Raw genomic sequence first — 18,340 nt, 5'->3', positions numbered from 1 at the left:
CAAAAAGGATTTTTTCATTATGTCCTGAGTCACACCTTTTTCTTTTACTTTGGATTCCAAGAGCTTTTCCTTTGGCTTTTTATCTTTTATCTTTTTAGCTGCAAAATGCTATTTAGTTAACACACATACACACACACACACACACACACACACACACACACACACACACGCACACACACCAAAGGCAAACCATGAACTCTTATTGATGTAGCTAATGACCCTAAACTAGAAAACTCACCTTAGATGTAGTAGTATAAGAATGATTTGGTGTTCCACCTCTAGATTTGGTAAGTTTAATGTTATTTCTCAGATATGTAATTTTTAAACAAGTGCTTTGATACTTCTGATACAGTTGGTGTGCTATCACTTTTAGAAACACTGATTTTTGGCAGTTGAGATGCAAAGATAAATAAGGGGGAAAATGTTTGAAAGTGTGGCCAAAACATATTTTGTGGTTTCCGTATTTGTCATAGACACTGTTCTGAATCTGCATGACTTTTCTTCCACTACAAGACCTAAGAAAAATATCCAAGCTGAACCCTCTTCCATCTTTAAAGCAGTCTCTCCTCCTGGTTTTGCAGCTTTTAATAGCATGCTTGCTTTTATCTCACCGTACTAAATTCATTGAAGTTTTGCATTCTCCTCATTCCTAAGCATTGTCTCCTGTCCTTAATTCAATATTTTAACTTTTTAAAAATATCTTCATGGTGCTCTACCATTAGGGGCTGTTCCTGGGCAGCCAGCCCATGCAGTCGCTGGGGCCAGGTGAACGCCCTTGGCTTCATTTAGTAGCAACTTTGCTACTCAGGTTCAAGAGTACAATGGAATGAATGTTAAACTAGAAACCTTGTAATCGAGTCTTCTTTAACATTTAGCAGTAGAATGCTCTTGAATAAATTTCTTTTCTAAAGTACAGCTTCTTCAAGGAGTTGTAGAAACTAATATCTACTCTGCCTACTTAATGAAGTTATAAAAGGAAGTATAACTGCTGTATGTCAAAATAATTTGTACATCTTGAAAGCCTCAAAAAATGTCCAAGGTGGTGATCCTTAAAACCTAGGTTGCATCAGACTCACCTAGAAGCCTTGTTAAAATACAACTTGCTGGACCCTACCTTCAGGATGTCTGATTCAGCAGGTCTGTAGTACGGCCCAAGAGTCTGCTTTTCCAGAAAGATTCCAGATGATGTTGAAATTGATGTTGCTGGTCCCAGAGTTGCGCTTTGAGGACACTGGTCTAAGGAGTTATTATAAAATGGTCTAACCCTTCAGTTTACATATGTTCTCTGTGGTTCCCTGTGGATCTCAAATACTGAGATGCCATTAGTAAAGTTCAAGTGTGCTAAGAATAATTTGAAAATTGACCAGGAGTGTAGGTCTTTATAATGTACCTACTAAGTGGGAGCTAGAAACAATTGAAAACAAGTCTTAAACGGGGAAGCTTCACAAATCCCTAAGAAATTTTATTTTAAACCTTGCATTATCTTGGATAATGTTAATTTACTTTTCAGAACTATGGAAGTGGCCACGATTATCTTCAAGCTGAAGCCAGATATGCTTGACTGGGGCAACTGACTGGGGCCCCCCACAGCTCTTCCTGCCGCCTGCATGTTTAATGATACAGTCCAGGGTTACTATAATGAAGAGGAACGGGACACTGATGGCTTCAAAGCCAATTTGCTGTACTATAAATGGCAACGCAGAGAGCGCACTAGGTGATTTTAGCTGAAAAATTAAAATATGCCATGATACAGCTATAAAACTCTTTGCAACCAAACCAATATCATTCCGGTGTATGGCTCTTAGACCTCACAAAAGGATATTAATTAATGAAACAAACTTGTTGTAAAATAGTCTGAAGGCAATCTGATGTGTTGGGCTATACAGAGAAGGAAGTGGCAGAATATAGGTTTGTTTATTAATCTGGCTTCTACAGCATATCTCTGTGTGGTATGTGTACTTGACCAAACCTGAGAACAATCAGACCTTTCAAAGAGTGGTAGCTCAGTCTAATTGGTCTTTCAAAAGCAGTTGCACAGACTGTTAAATGAAAAAGAAAAGATGGGTCAGCTCAAAGCCATTCACATGATGCGGATTAGCTGTCAAGGTCCCACAAAGTCCCCAGCCAGGGAATCCTTGCTCATTCTTCCTTCAGGATGTGAGGGTGGCTCAGGCCAGCAGCATGGCTCTTGGTTGCCCTCTGCAGGGACAAACATCAGGAGCCTTGTTTGGGGAAGAGACTCAAAGGAATTGCAGGCCTTAGGAAGATATATACACTTGTGGCAATAAATTTTAAAGCATGTCTGGCTCTTTAAGGGCCTATCTAGTGTGGGTGATTTAACAAGCAGGCAATATTTTCAGGAGCCAAGTTTAGTGCTTCAGATGTACAAGGCATTTGCTGACTTGGTAAAACAGAGTAATTTGGGTCTGGGACCAACAGGAAAATGAGGAGGATTATTTTTCTCCTCTTTTCATCAGAAGTCTACAGTTCTGTGGGGGTGATCTTAGGATAAAACAAAAACACCCCCCCCCCACCACCACCCAACACGCACACCTCTTGTTTTTATATTTTTAGTACTAATGTCAGAGAAACTAATGAAAAGCAGACTGGTCACAGCAATATAGAAAATCAATTCTAAAGCTCTTTCTTATTTAGGCTTTTTGGTATAGTACATTGCTCTCATCTGTTTCATGAGGGTCTCAACGTGATTTCCAAATGGGTTATTTGAGAGGAAATGAAGACACTTGCCCCAGGTCACACACAATAATAAAAAGTGACCGCTTTCTTAAAATGGATGCTTTTCCATGGTCTTCAGTTTTAAGGCTGATAGGAAAGAACCTTTATAATTCTCTTCCATGAGGCTTTTTCTGGGTAACAAAAATGAGATATGTACATTACACATTCATTTATAAATTAATATTGATCAACCTTTGGCATATTTATGACTTCATGGTGAACTAATGCTTTGTCATTTCCTCACGTAGTAGCAGGATTTGAAAATAGTAAACCTGGTCATGTAAATACATACTTAAAGACAAATCAGGGAATGCAGTCTCTAGTCTTCAGCCAAAGAACACACATTTCCTTCAAACATTTGCATCAACACATCTTTAGAAAGTATATAGAGAGGAGAAATTTAGGAAATAGGATAGAAATAGTTTCTAAACAGAAATCTGCCCTTTTTAAATTTTTCTTCATTGAAGAGAGATAAAACCATGTCCAGCCATTTTGAGTAAAAAAAAAAAATCAAAAATAAGAAGTATCTGTGGGGCAAAGGTGACACACGCATGAGGAAAAATGGTAAAATTTCAGAGGAGTGAAAATAAAGAGATGAGAAATAGATGAGAAACCACATTGGGCCTCAGTTTCTTGTGGATTGTAATAAATTGGGTGATATTAACAATTTCAATGTGCATTTCACTGGAAGGCAATTTCTGTTGAATGCAGGTACAGATCCCCCAAAGGTCCATAATGAAATAGATTCAGGAAAGACTTGGTCAGGTGATTTGAATAGTTTTATTTATTGCTGAACTTTTGAGGCTTTCCTATATCATTTAATATTGGGAGTTTCTAAAAAGTGGGCATTATATATTAAGTTTTTAATCTTCGATCATACAAACTTTTTCTCCACAGTACTATAAAAATTCTGATTTTCATTATTGCTAGTGTATTTTTCAGTTCTAAAATTATATGAACAGGTGTTGAGAAGATAGTCTGTAAAAAAAAGACAGTATGAAATAAAAAATAGATATAATTAACCATGTAATTAGATGACAAGGACCTTGTTTTGCATTTCTACATTAGAGCAAATTATTATTGTTTTTTCCTTAATTTTCTACATATTGCCCTACAAGAATAAAAAACTTAAATAGGAAAAAAAAGATACTAGTAAGAAGAGAAATGACCAGATATTTACATGGCAATGAAAGAAATCTTCCTGTCCAGTGGGTAGTATCTGAGAACTGCATCAGCAACATGTTACTATTTTTAAAGGCAATACAGTATCTGATCATAACATGGAAGCTCTCCCTGTCTTCATCATCTACCCTGGTAATTCCCACAATAGGCTAATGTCAGGCACGCTCACTTTACTATATCCATTTTGGGCTTTCATAATTAAGAGAGAAAATATGGAGCGTTCAATGGTAAGCCTCTAGGATGGTTAAGGAGTTGGAAAACAAGCCCGATTTGAAAAGGTTAAATGAGACAGGATTTTTTTTTTTTTTTAAATCTGAGGAAGAGTAAGTAGAGATACCAGTTAAGAGTGATTTCTATTATGTAAAGTGTTATTAAACAGATGAAGGTGACCAGCTATTTTTCATTGTCGGTGAGAAAAGAACAAGAGAAAGTTTGCTGATACTAACTGTGAGGACTCATTTTAGACATGGGGAATGATTTTCTTATTCGATAGTTTTGCACCATCATTGCAGTTTCTTACCATTTGATTAGATCAAAATGGAATTCCCAAAAGGTACTTTACCAATGAATCACTAATATTGTTAACTTTTATTAAATTTTTATTATGGGCCACATACCATACTGGACATTTTACATGCACTGTTGTTTAATTTTCAGCTGAGCTTTTTGAGAAATGTATTTTTATCCCCATTTTATAGATGTGAAAGATAAGGCTCATAGATATTAACTACCAACAAATTTTAGTGGAGTCAGTTTTCATACACAGGTCTGCCTGGCTGCAAAAGCCATCTCTCTGAGCACCAAACTTTTCCACTGTTGCATAGTCTTCTTCTGCAGGTCACTCAATATTTCTTTGAGTTTGTTCCTCAACAATAATATATAACACAGATTTATTTTAATAACTTATTTTTGTCTTTCTTCTTGACACAGGGAACAAATGTGATCTTACTGAAGAGGAATCCATTGCAGTGGTTCTACGTGGTTCTGGGGTTGCAGACTGGGTTTCCCAGGATCTTGACTGCTGCCCTTCACCCTGCCTCAACTTTTACTGATTCTGCTACTGAAGACAAAAAGTGGAAGGAAGGTAGGAATGCATATCAGGAGCACGGGACCTGATAGATAGCATCTATAACTAAGGGGCCTTGGGCGCATCATGAAAGTATATAAGAAGGAGAAATTGCTCACGAAATATCGCATGAAGTCCCTGAAAGTCAATGTCATCTCCTTGTACAAGGCCTAAGTAAGTAATTAAATTAGAGCTGCACATATGTTGTTATGAAAATTTACTTGGGTTCATATGGCTATATCTGACTGTAGCTACTATATTTGAGAACCTGATTCAAGGTAGGTAAATTGATGAGATAGAGAGAGAGAGAGAGGGAGAGAGAGAGAGAGAGGGGAAAGAGGTATAGCATTAGAAATGTTATCTAAATCTTTCCTTTCTCTTCTTCCCTTCCTCTTGCATCTGCCTGCCTGTAGCAAGGGCAAAGTCTCATCTGGTTTGTTCACCTAAAATTATGGGGGATAAATTCTATTTAGAAGGACTATTAGGAAACTGATTGAGACTGTCTAATCCAGGTTTTATTATTAATTAAACTGATATCATGAGCTCCATATGTTTGATTTCCACACATCTATATTTGTTAAAGTTTGGAAAGAAGAGAAAGGAGAATTATTTATTTGCTTTCAAAATGCCAGCACATTAGTCATAAACAAGTGTGATCAGATGTTCTTAAACTTGTGGCTTTGGAAGTTTCTCAGGATACATTTTCTTTTATACCTCTTATTAAATCACAAACATTGGTTCTTCATTTTACTTCTCTAAAAGGGATGGTCTTCTAAATTCATTTATATGGGTTAGGTAAATTTTTATTATGTTCCACATATGTATTATATCTTTAATTGTATAAGGTATCATATAATTAAATGGAAAGACAAAATATCTAGGACGGTCTCATAAAAACGTAATACTACCTATCACTGAACTATTTGGAAAAGTAGTATATTTGATTTGACATAAAAATTAATGTTTATGGAAAAGAAATTTTATCTTCATGGACTGGAAGAATTAATTTAAGATGGCAATAGTTTCCAAGTAATCAACAGATTTGGTGCAATTGCTATCAAAATGGAAAGGCTGATCCTAAAATTTATATAAAATTACTAGGGACCCTGAAAAGCCTAAACGATCTTAAACGAAGTTGGAAAAATTAGTATCCCTGATTTTAAAACTTACAACAAAGCTCTAGTAAATAAAAAAATAAAATTATGGTACTAGCATAAGGTTAGATGTAAAAATTAATGGAATAGAACTGAGAATCCAAAAATAAGCTCATATTTATATAGCCAATTGACTTTTGATAAGGTTTCTGAGACCATTCAATGGGAAAAAGTAGTCTCTTCAACAAATCGTACTGGGACAATTGGCTATTCACATGGAAAAGAATGAAGTTAAACCCTTACCTCATATCATATACAAAAAATAACTCAAAGTTGATCTAAGACCTAAGTATAAAAGCTAAAACTATAAAACTCTTATAGGAAAACAGGAAAAGATTTTTGTTATCTTGTGTTTTGCAATGGTTTCTTAGGTATGATATCAAAAGCACAAGCAATGAAAAAAAAAAGATAAATTGAACATCAAAATTAAAACTCTTGTGGAGCAATGAACACTATCGAGACAGTGAAAAAACAACCAAAAGGGTAGAAGAAAATACTCGTAAATTATATATATCTGATAAGTGTCTAATATCCAGATTATAGAAACAACTCTTACAACTCAGCAACAAAAAGATAAACAACCTATATCGACATGGTTAAATCTTGAAAATGTTATGCTAACTGAAGAAGGCAGACATGAGACCATACACTGTATGATTTCACTGGTATTAAATATTCACAATAGGGAAATCGATAGAGATAGAAAGCAGATTAGTGGTTGCTAGAGGCTGGGAGTGGGAAGAGGATAAGGATTTAATAAACATGAGTTTTCTTTGGGTTGATGAACATATTCTGGAACCAGACAATGGTAGTGGTTTCACAATATTCAATGCCATTGAATTTACCCTTTTAAATGGGTAAAATGCTAAATTTTATATTATGTGTATTTTACCATTATGAAAAAAATTAATGATGATTAACATAGTCGGGTAACATGATAACTTTATTTTAAGCTGGTGAAGGAAATATAATTAAAAGATGCTCAACCATACTTAGGTAACACTGAATTCTTTACACCATTGTTTCTTATCCATATTATAAGATACTAGTTATTTTACAAACAGCTCTGGAAATGAGGGAAAAATTGGGAGTAGAGAAAATAAAAATTTGTTCAAGGTTCATACCTTGTGATCACATAAAAAGACATTAAAATGTTTGAAAAAGTACAAGTTGTCAGACTGTCTTTGAAGTGCTTATGCTTAATTAGATATTGTTTCAATATTTATGCTCTATTATTGAAATGAAATCTTTAGTGATTTCCTAAGGTGAGAGTTATGTATATACACACCAGAAAGAAGAAAAAAGGGCTATTCAGCGAAATACGTACAGTTTTTAAAATATAAATTTATAAGTAAAGGATGCTAAAATGTTCCTCATAAAATACATTGAGAAAACATTTGTTTCTGCTGACTATTGACTAATTCCCACATAGCATGCTGACTATTTTTAGGGGAAAAACATTTTTTAATGAACAAATTGAATTTGTATTAATTAGATTTCATCATTGTGGCTTACCCTCTTATCTAATTCTGCTCTTTTAAATTTCAATAACTGCAGGTTCCTAATCACTATCATCAATTCCATTTTGTAAACACATAGTATGTCATATCTCAGCTACTTGTCATGAATGAAGTTTTTAGGCACATTCTACTCTTTCGGGGATGTCCTTAGTATTCCCATTTCTACTTAGCTGTCAAAAGACTTGTGTTTTCACATGAAAGTAGTTCTGTTCACCAGTTTAGATAACATTTGTAAAAGAGAGGTGGAAAACAAAGGTCGTTTATCAGATTTGCCTGATATAAATATTTGTATTTGAATCATAGATATCAGATTAACCTAGTGCAGATATCAATATTTTACATATAGATGATAGAATAAAATACGATCATATAGTATATGGTGTATATATATTAAATACAGTATATGTGTTTTATGAGGTAGAAAAAAAGGTTTGGTTTATCTGTACTTTGGGGAAAATGGGGGGATTATCCTAGTAATGGCCCTAAACCTTGCTTTAGTCAATGAAATTTGAAGGAACATAACATCTAGATGGGAGCATTTGAGAACCAGTGGGCAATTCTTCATCAGCCCATTCCACTGCCGTGGTGATCAGCAGTGTTTCTGCTGGTAGTGACTACATAGTCCTGAGTTCTTACTTGAGGGCAACATGGAACTGACTTTCCACTGAACCAAAGTGAACATGTTGCAAAGAGACTTTTAAACCATTAAGACTCAGGAATTGTTTGTCACAGTATCATGTCCTATCTTATATTAATACAATAGCTTATAGACTTAAGTAGTATTTATAATATGATATGTAATATATTTAATATGTATGCATTTATAAATGTACATGAAGTGTTACAGTGTGATATATGGATATTCCTATATTGTTGTTTCAATGGTAATTACTTTCTCTCAAAAAATAAAAATAGTGTAACCCTATATTAGATTAGGGAGTTGTTTGCTATGGTTTAGATTCTCTCTTTTTGTCATGAAGTTCAGGACACAATTCATGGCTCTATTCCTCTGTACTAGTCTGTTCCATAATAATCAACACTAGACATATTACTTCTTGGTATAAAAGCTGACATATGTATTACAGAGTGTTCTCTTTAAGCCTGAAATCTTGGAAATTTAAAGCTATAAATTATATCTTCAATATTCTATTTAAATTACCCCAGATGTTTTCTGTTTCTAATTACTGATTTTTCAGATATTGAAAAATCCTGGAAATATGGCTCTGGTTGTGTTTTTAAAAGTCAGTTGAAGAATGCTTCATGGGGTCTTTTTACTGTCTCTTTAGGGTTCTGCTGTCTTCTTGGGATTTTTGCTGAAAGTTTCATTGTCATAGAAAACTGCATTTTTTTCTTCACTGAAACATCTCAGTTGTAATTACACATCTATGTGTGCAATCATTTTCTTAAATGTCTCTTTCAAGAATTAGGCTGTCCCTTCTAGGAGTATCTATTTTATTTACTCATTTTTCCTTAGAGGCCAGTACCAGGCCTGTCTCACAGTAGGTTTTTGATAAATACTTATTGATAAATGACTGAAAGAACTTTTCAAAGTTAATGTTTTTATCAACTGTGTATGTATTTTTTTTTCCTTCCACCCAAGCCTACTTTTGTTTGCACAAGACTTTAGTGAAAATCTATGGAAAAAAAAGAATTGTATAATTAGTATAAGAGCTTTATTTTCACTTCCTCCATCTCACTTGATTTCATCTGGTACATGATGGCAACATAGTTGAAGCATGCATGTGGTTCTGAATAAAGGCACATAAAATCATGTAAACCACTTCGTTTTTTACCTATTTTATGATTGTAATTTACGGTGGTGATGGTGAGACTGGGTGTCAGGAGGGAGTGTTGCATTTGTAATTAGAAAGAGAAACAGATGTTGAAGCCTTCGTTTGAAATGATGTTTCCTTTATAATTGTCCTCACTGCTCACTGATCATTTTCTTTTTCACCTATTGAAATTCTTACTGAAAAGATCTGGGTCTCTAGATAATACTCACCATATGAGGGCTTCACTGCAGTGGTGTACCAAAAAATTTTTGATTCAGTACGCTTATAAAACAAGATCCCAAAAAATCCCATGTGTAAAGGCACAGAAACAGAAACAAATTAAAAAAAAAACATTCTTTTTTTCTTTTTGGAGCTGAAGTATTGGATATATAATCATGTTTACACACTGACTTTTTGACTCTAAGTTATTACAGAATTTACATAACTTATTATCTTGACCAACATCCACTTTTTCCAGCTGATCAAAGGAGAGAGAAGAAAGAATCTGCATCCTAAATCGCACTAACTCTGTTCAAAGATAAACATTGCTAGGGTAATCACGTGTGTCGCAGCACACTGAGTTATGTGATGAAAAATGCCAATACATCTCCTCATGGTATTTTTGACCCAGTTAGAACATGGGTCACACAGCCTGCTCTGATGGAGGCTGAATGGCTTTGGCGTACCTTTATTTTTCTGGCACTGACACCTAGGCAGTAAAAAGGATGTGATTCTGTCGATTTTATTTCAGGATTTATAAGAGAATGGTGTCATTGAATAGGAATGGATGCAGAAATATGGGGGATTATCAGAAATAGCTTTGGCCTATTCATTTCCCCCTCTGCTTTCTTTATACTGTTTCCTCCCTTACTTTGTATTTAAAGTAGTGTAAGCAAGACTGGCTCAAGTTGGAAAGAACTTGAGTGATTGTGAATATATCTAAAGGGGGAGACTTGAGAACAAATGGATGCCTGTCTTACCACCTATAATATGAAAGCAAGCACTGTTTGTCACTCTATCTGCAGTGCCTAACATAGTAAACAGTAGATGATAGAGACTCACTAATTAATTATTATTAGGCCATATAACTTGCCAGAAATGTTATTCAATAATAAATGGTACTTTGCTAGTTGTGAGCACTGTCAAATAGACTCAGATTTTAGGCTCAATAGGCGCTAACGATATCTAGAATCAGATCTCAGATCAAGTCTGCACATGGGCTTCTCTTGCCTGGAGGAGAAACACTTTTTTGTCTTGGTTTACTAATGGAAATAATTGTCCATATTTGAACCTGAACGAGGCAGTTTGCTCCTTCAGGTAGAATGTTGTGCTTAGGACATCAGCCAGTGAGCAAATGGAACTATGTATGAGACAGGAAATTCAAGTAATGAATTACAGAGACATACTGAACAAACCTGCTTTGATGTGACTTTGGAGTGCTGGCGGCAATAAGATGTTGGCCAAGCCCATTTGCTAAAGCACATGGGAAGACAAATTTAACTTTCTAGTGCACGAGCTTGTATAAATGTGTGTGTGTGTACACACATCATTCTTTGATCAGTTAATGGAATCCCCTCTAAAACACATTTTCATCCCCCTAATGGTTGTTAGTTGAGTTTTTCACCTTTTACTTTTCATTCTTTCATAATGCCCCTTGACTTCACCGAGTCACTCTCCCTTCTACTTCAAAGAGAGGTGTATGTTTATTATCCCTATTGTGCACAGAAGAAAAAGAATAAAAAGCTTTTAAACAGAGCCTTGCAAATTTGCCCAAAGTATATATCATTGTGTAGAAGAATGATGGTATACAAGAGCAGACCTGTAAAATTCCGTTCATTTAAAGATGATCTCAATTAGAGAGAGACATTTCTCAGGCTCTATATCTTTCCATAGAGATGAACGCTATTCTTCCTCTGATAAAGAGACATTTATCAGGTGACACGTCAATTTTCAATTAATTAGCACTCCAATTTTTTAGAAAATGAAGGCTTCGCTTTATTTCTGTAAATAAACTTGAAGAATGAAATTCCTAGTTTGTAGGTGACTCGATGCTATAAGCAAAATATTTCAGTCATACTACACCAAGCCAGTCTGACACCTAATAATATATCAAGTTTTTTTCAAATTAGGGTATTGATCTCATTCTTCCCAAGCATTGTCATTGTCAATTTATTTTTATTTAGATGCTTGAATTGCAACTTGTGAGTAGCTAACAAGAGTGAAAGATCCAGCAAAAGAGTTTGTTCCTCTTGTTCTTATACTCTCATCTGAATTTTTGAATATTCAAGATGACGAGATCTGGATAGGCAGCGTCATTTTTGCATAAGATACTCTGATGTCTGCCCTGTTTGTTTCACCCAGTGGATCGATGTTCTTCCATTAGCACCCTCACTACTGTGCTTGGTCCAGTGTGCGGTGGCTGGGCATCTGCAGATGATGCCTTTCAGATGTTAGCCTACAGGAAATTACTGAAAGTCAGTGCAAATGTCAGAGCTTTAGACATTCAGCTGCAAAAACCTTGTTGGCAAGGTCATGGTTTTGGTACCTGTAGCAGAAACTGAAGAGAAACTCTGAAAACACTGCCCACATTGTCCCAGAGGGAATACCTACAAAAGTTTGCTCCCCTGGGGAAAAACATTTCACACACATAAACCGTTCCCTGAGGCAAAAAATAGAGTTTAAAGTGTGCATTTGAAGGCAAATAAAACTACCTCTTGAATGTTGTCCACATGTGACAGGTAAATGAGTCTTTTCTCAGTAAAGTCCCCTTTGTTTCTTGGCAACTCAGCATTTATGTTTTCATGTTCAGTGACAAGAAACTCCCCCCTTCCAAAATTCAAACCATCTGTGCTAATAGCAACATAATCAGTCCTAGCCAATAAATCACTCCATCCAATGTTCTTGACAACACAAATTCTGTAGTATATTAAAACATTATAATAAATGACAACATGGATGATCTGTGGGGCCTCTTAGTGCTATCTTCTTCATCTACTTGGGGGAAATTATGGCCTCCAAGATCTTTATAATTTGAGCACTTAGGTTTGCTGAACAGACTCCTAAAAAAGTGTCAATTTTGTGAGACTTTAAAACCACTCACCCATAGGAGAAACCCTGAGTTTTTCTTGAAAGAAGACATTGGGATGAAAATGTCTTTTTAATTCTATGGCTAAGCAGTCAGAGAGTCAATGAAAATCAACAATCTGGAAGCTAGTAAATAATGCAAAATGCTTTTTTTTTTTTATAGTCGAAAGTAAAAAGTATTTTTGGCATGGCTTATTTTGTATATAGTTCTATTTATTAAAGCGATGTTTCATAAATGAGATATGTTGTCCTTTGCTGTGAGAATGCATATAGTGTCTTGAAAATATTAAGCCATTAATATCCCCAGTCTCCTTAGGGCAATAGAGCATTCTATTTCAAAAATACAGAATCGATGTACTAAGACTGCATCCACCACTCCCCACAATGGCCACAATAATAAAGTATCTTGTGCAGATCTGCACTGAATGACTCATTATGAATCTTCCTGATTATTTCTTCACCAGGTAACTTTTTTGAGAATCCATCAAACTATAATAAAAATAATGTATGGTGATTCCTAGCACCACAAATGATAACCTATGTGCCTTTATAAAAGAACCCTCAGGAAACTTGTGGATTAACTCTTATCGATAATAGAGAAGATATAAAATACTTAAAGGGAGATATAAATAGGTACCTGTAAGCCATCACTAGGCAGATGGCTTGAAGATTGAAGTCCCACTCTGGTATTTCTCCTGCCCTAGTGACAGAGTGTCAGTTGTGTTGTACAGCTATGCTACATCAAGAAAACATTATTCAAGAGGGGGCTAAAGCCCAACTAACGTGCAAGATGTTGAAATAAAGTATTTAGGGAAAACATTTCGAAACTATAAAATACAGCACAGGTGGTAAAGCTGAGAGGAAGCTGTGTTCTTATGTAAGGCTAATAGATATCAGCATACAAAAGTCAATGTAATGTGTATGCATGCATTATTTATTGTCTAACGATGCACTAACACATAGGGTCATCTACACATAAAGCCATTCTGACAGTCCAGAGCACTAAAATTCAGTGCATCTTCCTAGAGACTTTTTTTCCTTGAGTGACAAACTGTCTAACTTTTAAAATATCTTCAAAGGATGTTTCTCAGAATAGCCCTGCCTGATTTACTCCAGCAGCCTTCATCACTTGTCAGTCAATCAATCAATCAATCAATCAATCAGTCGATCAACCAGGACTAGATATTCTCATAAACAATCACTCCAGGGCTTTTGTATTTTGTTAATCAGTGAAATTCAATAAAATAAAATAAAATAAAAATTTAGAATTGACATGTAGCTGCTAACATTTTATTTTACAAACAGGAATTTAAATAACAGAAACTACCACTCTTATAGGCTATTACCAGTGACTAATAAAATAAATTATATTTGAACATAAAAAGAAACAAGGATATATTTCAAATTAAAATATAGTCCTTTCCAAGATGAAGAGCTGAAACCTTACCTTGATATATGTTGACCCATGCGCACAGACAGATAAACATAAATGTACATACACATAATTGTCTTTTAATTTTATGGATTCTAAACAACCAATCATTCTTTTATCTTCAATTTTTTAAAATTTTTATTGAAGAAAAGATTTTAACTATTTTTTTTCTTTCCCCTACTCCATCCCCTCTGGTCCAATTCTTTATATTATCAAAATTTGATAGATCAGGGGGCAGTCTGGGCATAATTCTAAAACTTGGAAAAGTCCCCTATATAGCCATAGGGTGATAATGTGAGAGATTTCCCAGTCATAATTCAATTAAAAAAAAAAAGGGCTGAAAGAGAACCTTACGTTTTGATGTCTATGCCAATTAATTAATTTTCTCTCAGCTTCAAACCTGCCCGCTTCTGTGCCACGTGATGACCAGGGCGGGACTCTGCAAAAACCGCCTGCCTGCTTTGTCAGCTTACTCAGCCAGCAGGGGGCGCAAAGGGGAGACTGCAAGGCTACAGAAGAAAAAACAAACTAGTGCCTTCCTATTTGTTCACTTTTGTTTCCTGTGGGCTTGCTAATGGCCTGCTCTGAGCATCACTCCAGCAATGTGTCACCTGGGAAGTGGGAAGTAGCAGTTCCATCTAGTTGAATCTAGTGTGCAGATCCAATTTCATCACCCCTTCCTGAGAGACCTGCAGCAGCCAGCTGGTGTCCGCTCTGCAGATATTTGGGTTCCAGGAGCACAAGGCTCCTCTTCCAAGTCTTCAAATTTTAACAATCTTATGTTGTCTTTTTGTTCTGTCAGCTAATGGAAGCTGCTCCCTGCAGTTGCTACTTCAAGGATTCCTTAGAGCAAAGGTTGGCAAACCACAGCTTGTAGGCTGAATCCTGCCTGCTGCTGGTTTTTTAAATAAGATAGTTCCCCCTTATCTGTGGGTGATATCATTTCAAGACCTCTAGTAGATGCCTGGCATAAAAGATAGTACCAAACCCTGTATATACTATATTTTTTTCCTACATATGCATACCTATGCTAAAGTTTAATTTATAATTTGAACAGTAAGAGATTAATAACATTAACCAATAGTAAATAGAAAAATTGTAACAATAATCTGTAATAAAAGTTATATGAATGTGGAATTATTAAGTAAAATAAGTTGTTTTTGAACACAAGCCCTGTGATACCACCACAGTCGATGTGATAACTGAGAGGGCTCCTAAGAGACTAAGCAATGGGAAACATCTACAGTGTGGAGATGCTAGACAAAGGGATGATTCAGTCCCAGGTGGGATGCAGCGGGACATTCAAGATTTCATCACACTACTCAGAACGGTGCACGACTTAAAACTTACAAAAGTTTATTTCTGGAATTTTCTACTTAATATTTTCAGACTGGTTTATCATGAGTAACTGAAACCACTGAAAGTGAACTCGAGAATAAAGGAGGACTCTAGTAAAGGTTTATTAGGACACACTCAGTCCCATCCCTTATGTCTGAGGCTGTTCTTTTCTTGCTTCAACCGTAGAACTGAGTAGTTGTGAAACACGAACATTTACTGTCTGGTCTTTTATAGAATACTTTTGCTGATTTCTGAGTTCTTTTTTGTTTACTCTTTCAGTTACTTAGTTAATAAAGTCTTACCTAGCTCACTGTTGTTGTTGTTGTTGTTTTAATATTATATTCTCTTTGTTCAAATAACTGGGTGAAGTTTCTGTTTTCGAATTGATACAATGTGAAACATTTGCAAACTAACAATTGTCTAATAAGAGAACTGCAAAAGAGACACTGGAAGGGGAGCTGGGAAATAAAACAATCAGAGGTTAAAAGGACGTCCCTAAAAAAGCCAAGAAATTGCCACGCTCTGGAATTACCACATGCCTAATGCTAAAGAAAACACAATGAAAAAGTTTTGTACCAAGGAGAAATGATAAATGGTCAAGAGAAACTTTTTAATTGCATATACTAAAATCAGATAAACCTGTAGCAAGAATATTTATGAACAAGTACCATTGCTATGGAGACAGATACCAACAACAGATTAAAAGAACACTTTAAAACCAAACTATATTTCAATGTAAGTGAACTGTAGGACTATTCAACATTTTCCTTCACTCTGCCCTAATAATGTTAAATAGATCTTATAAAAGGTGGAAATATGGGCTCGGATTTCATCTCCATACAATTCTACATTCTTTTTCTTTATATGGCACTTATTTTGGTTACCAAAAAAAAAAAAAAAAAAAGCTATGTAAAGATGAGAAAAGAAATATAGGTATCAACTTATTATTTTTATTCCATTTTTTGACAGAAATCCATTAAGGATATAACTAGTGGGAATAGAGTTTCAACATATATTCCATTAGGTAACTTATTTTTGGCTGTTTATTAAGAAGTGTTGCCTAATGCACTGTTTTAATGACTAAATCAGGTTTTTCCTACCTGGTACACAGAGAAAGCTTTCTTGGCTTTCAAAAGTAAATGTCAGTCACTACAGAGAGATAACAGTTTTGTCTACCATCTCTGGAGATTTCGTTATTAACATTTCTTTTTTTATTAGCACTCGCTTTTGTAAGACATTAAAACCTTATTAAAATTCTTGGCCTCTAAATATTAGAAGAGCCTACTAAGATTTTCCACCACAGTTTGTAGTCGAGTCTTTCATATTTTCTAAGAGGATATTATTTTATACAGACACACAGGCAAACACACACACAAGCACACACATACTTCTCAATAGAAAACACTTATTCCTCATTACTCTGTTTCTTAACACATGCTTAAGGTAAATTGGTAACTGACTTGTATTCGAAGTCTGACGTAGTCTTTAATTATGAAAAAAATATTTGTGTTTGAAAGAAATTTCTATTAAAAAGATGTAACAACTGGAGAAAACTTTGAACGTGCCCTGAGTATTTAGATGACTGAAAAATGATCTAATTTAATGGTAATAAAATAACAGAAAATATTTTTTAGGTACTCTTTCTGTATCAAGTCTGCCTCTCTATCAGAGATGGCCAACTATGGATGGTGTTCCAAATTTGGCCCACTGCCTGCTTTTGTCAATAACGTTTTATTTGAAGACATTAAGGCCCATTTGATAACATACTGTCTATGACTGTTTTTGCACTACAAGAACAGATTTGAGTAGTTGCAACAGAGATATAATGCTTTCCAAAGCTAAAACATTTACTTTTCTTGCCTTTTGCAAAAAAAAAGTTTGCTAACTCTAAACTATGCAAATTAAGTATTTCTGATTATGTTATTTGGCCTCAAACTTTATCCTGCCTTCTTTCATTATTACTCAAAGAACCAAAGGTTGGAACATGTGAATTTATGCCTTCCAAAGTCTCAACATTTCTAAAATGAATGCATTCCTTTTCATTCCATTTCCGATAGTTGTCTGCTACTGCCTTTATATCTTGACATCTAAACAAACTCATTTTCTTTCTCCCTCAAAATCTATACTCCTTGATGAGCAAGGCTCTCTCCTTCCACTCCTTATTCACCTTCCTCTTCTCTCTATTCAAACTGTCACAACTTCAATTCCTTTTCTAGACTATTGTAGTAACCTCTAATACATTCTACCTCCATGCTTTACCTTTTCCAATCCATCTCCCTCATTATAAATAGAGCGATCTTGCCAGAAGGCAAATTGAATATGGCATTCCTTTTATGTAATTCCTTTATCTCTTTTCATCATCTCTAAGCTAGTTGTTCTTAGCATTGTTATCATAGAACTTTGGTATGAGGAGAGCTGTTCTATGTTTGTTTTAGATAGATGATAGATAGATGGATAAAGATACATAGATTTCACTGGAATTAAATAACTGAATTTTGAGATGATTTTTTTGATGAATAAGAAAGGATTTCAAGTTATCCCTCTATCTACTTTAATACCCTGGGAGTCAGACACATTTTTCATAAGAAAAGAAAATGGGATGAAGTTGAAATTAGTTCACTTGGAATTATGTTTTAATATGGATATGCCCATGAAAGAATGTGGCATATGAGAATTCTTCTTATGAGAACTGGTGATCTACAGGATAAGGTGCAGAATCTTAGCATGTGCTAATTGGATCCAGGATAACTTTCTCCTTGGGAATCTCCCAAAAATCCATCACATAGTTCTTCTGCCTATGATAATGATTGATCCATGGTTTTTTTGACTGTCCATTAGTTTTTATCATCTTGATATACTTTGCAAGCTGCTTCCTTGACCTGAATGCCCTTCCTCATCTCGATGCTTGAGGTACTTCTATTTATCTTTCAAGATTTGTCTTCAATAATTTCTACTCAAAGGTAGCATTTTTTGGTCTCTCCAGCCAGAGTTATATTTATCCTTCCTTGTTCTCCCCAAATACCATGTTTATACTTTGGTCACAGTGTCTGCCAGAT

This window comes from Pteropus medius, unplaced genomic scaffold (genome assembly GCF_902729225.1).
Source record: "Pteropus medius unplaced genomic scaffold, Ma_sr-lr_union100, whole genome shotgun sequence".
NCBI lineage: Eukaryota > Metazoa > Chordata > Mammalia > Chiroptera > Pteropodidae > Pteropus > Pteropus medius.
This window is presented reverse-complemented; position numbering follows the sequence as displayed.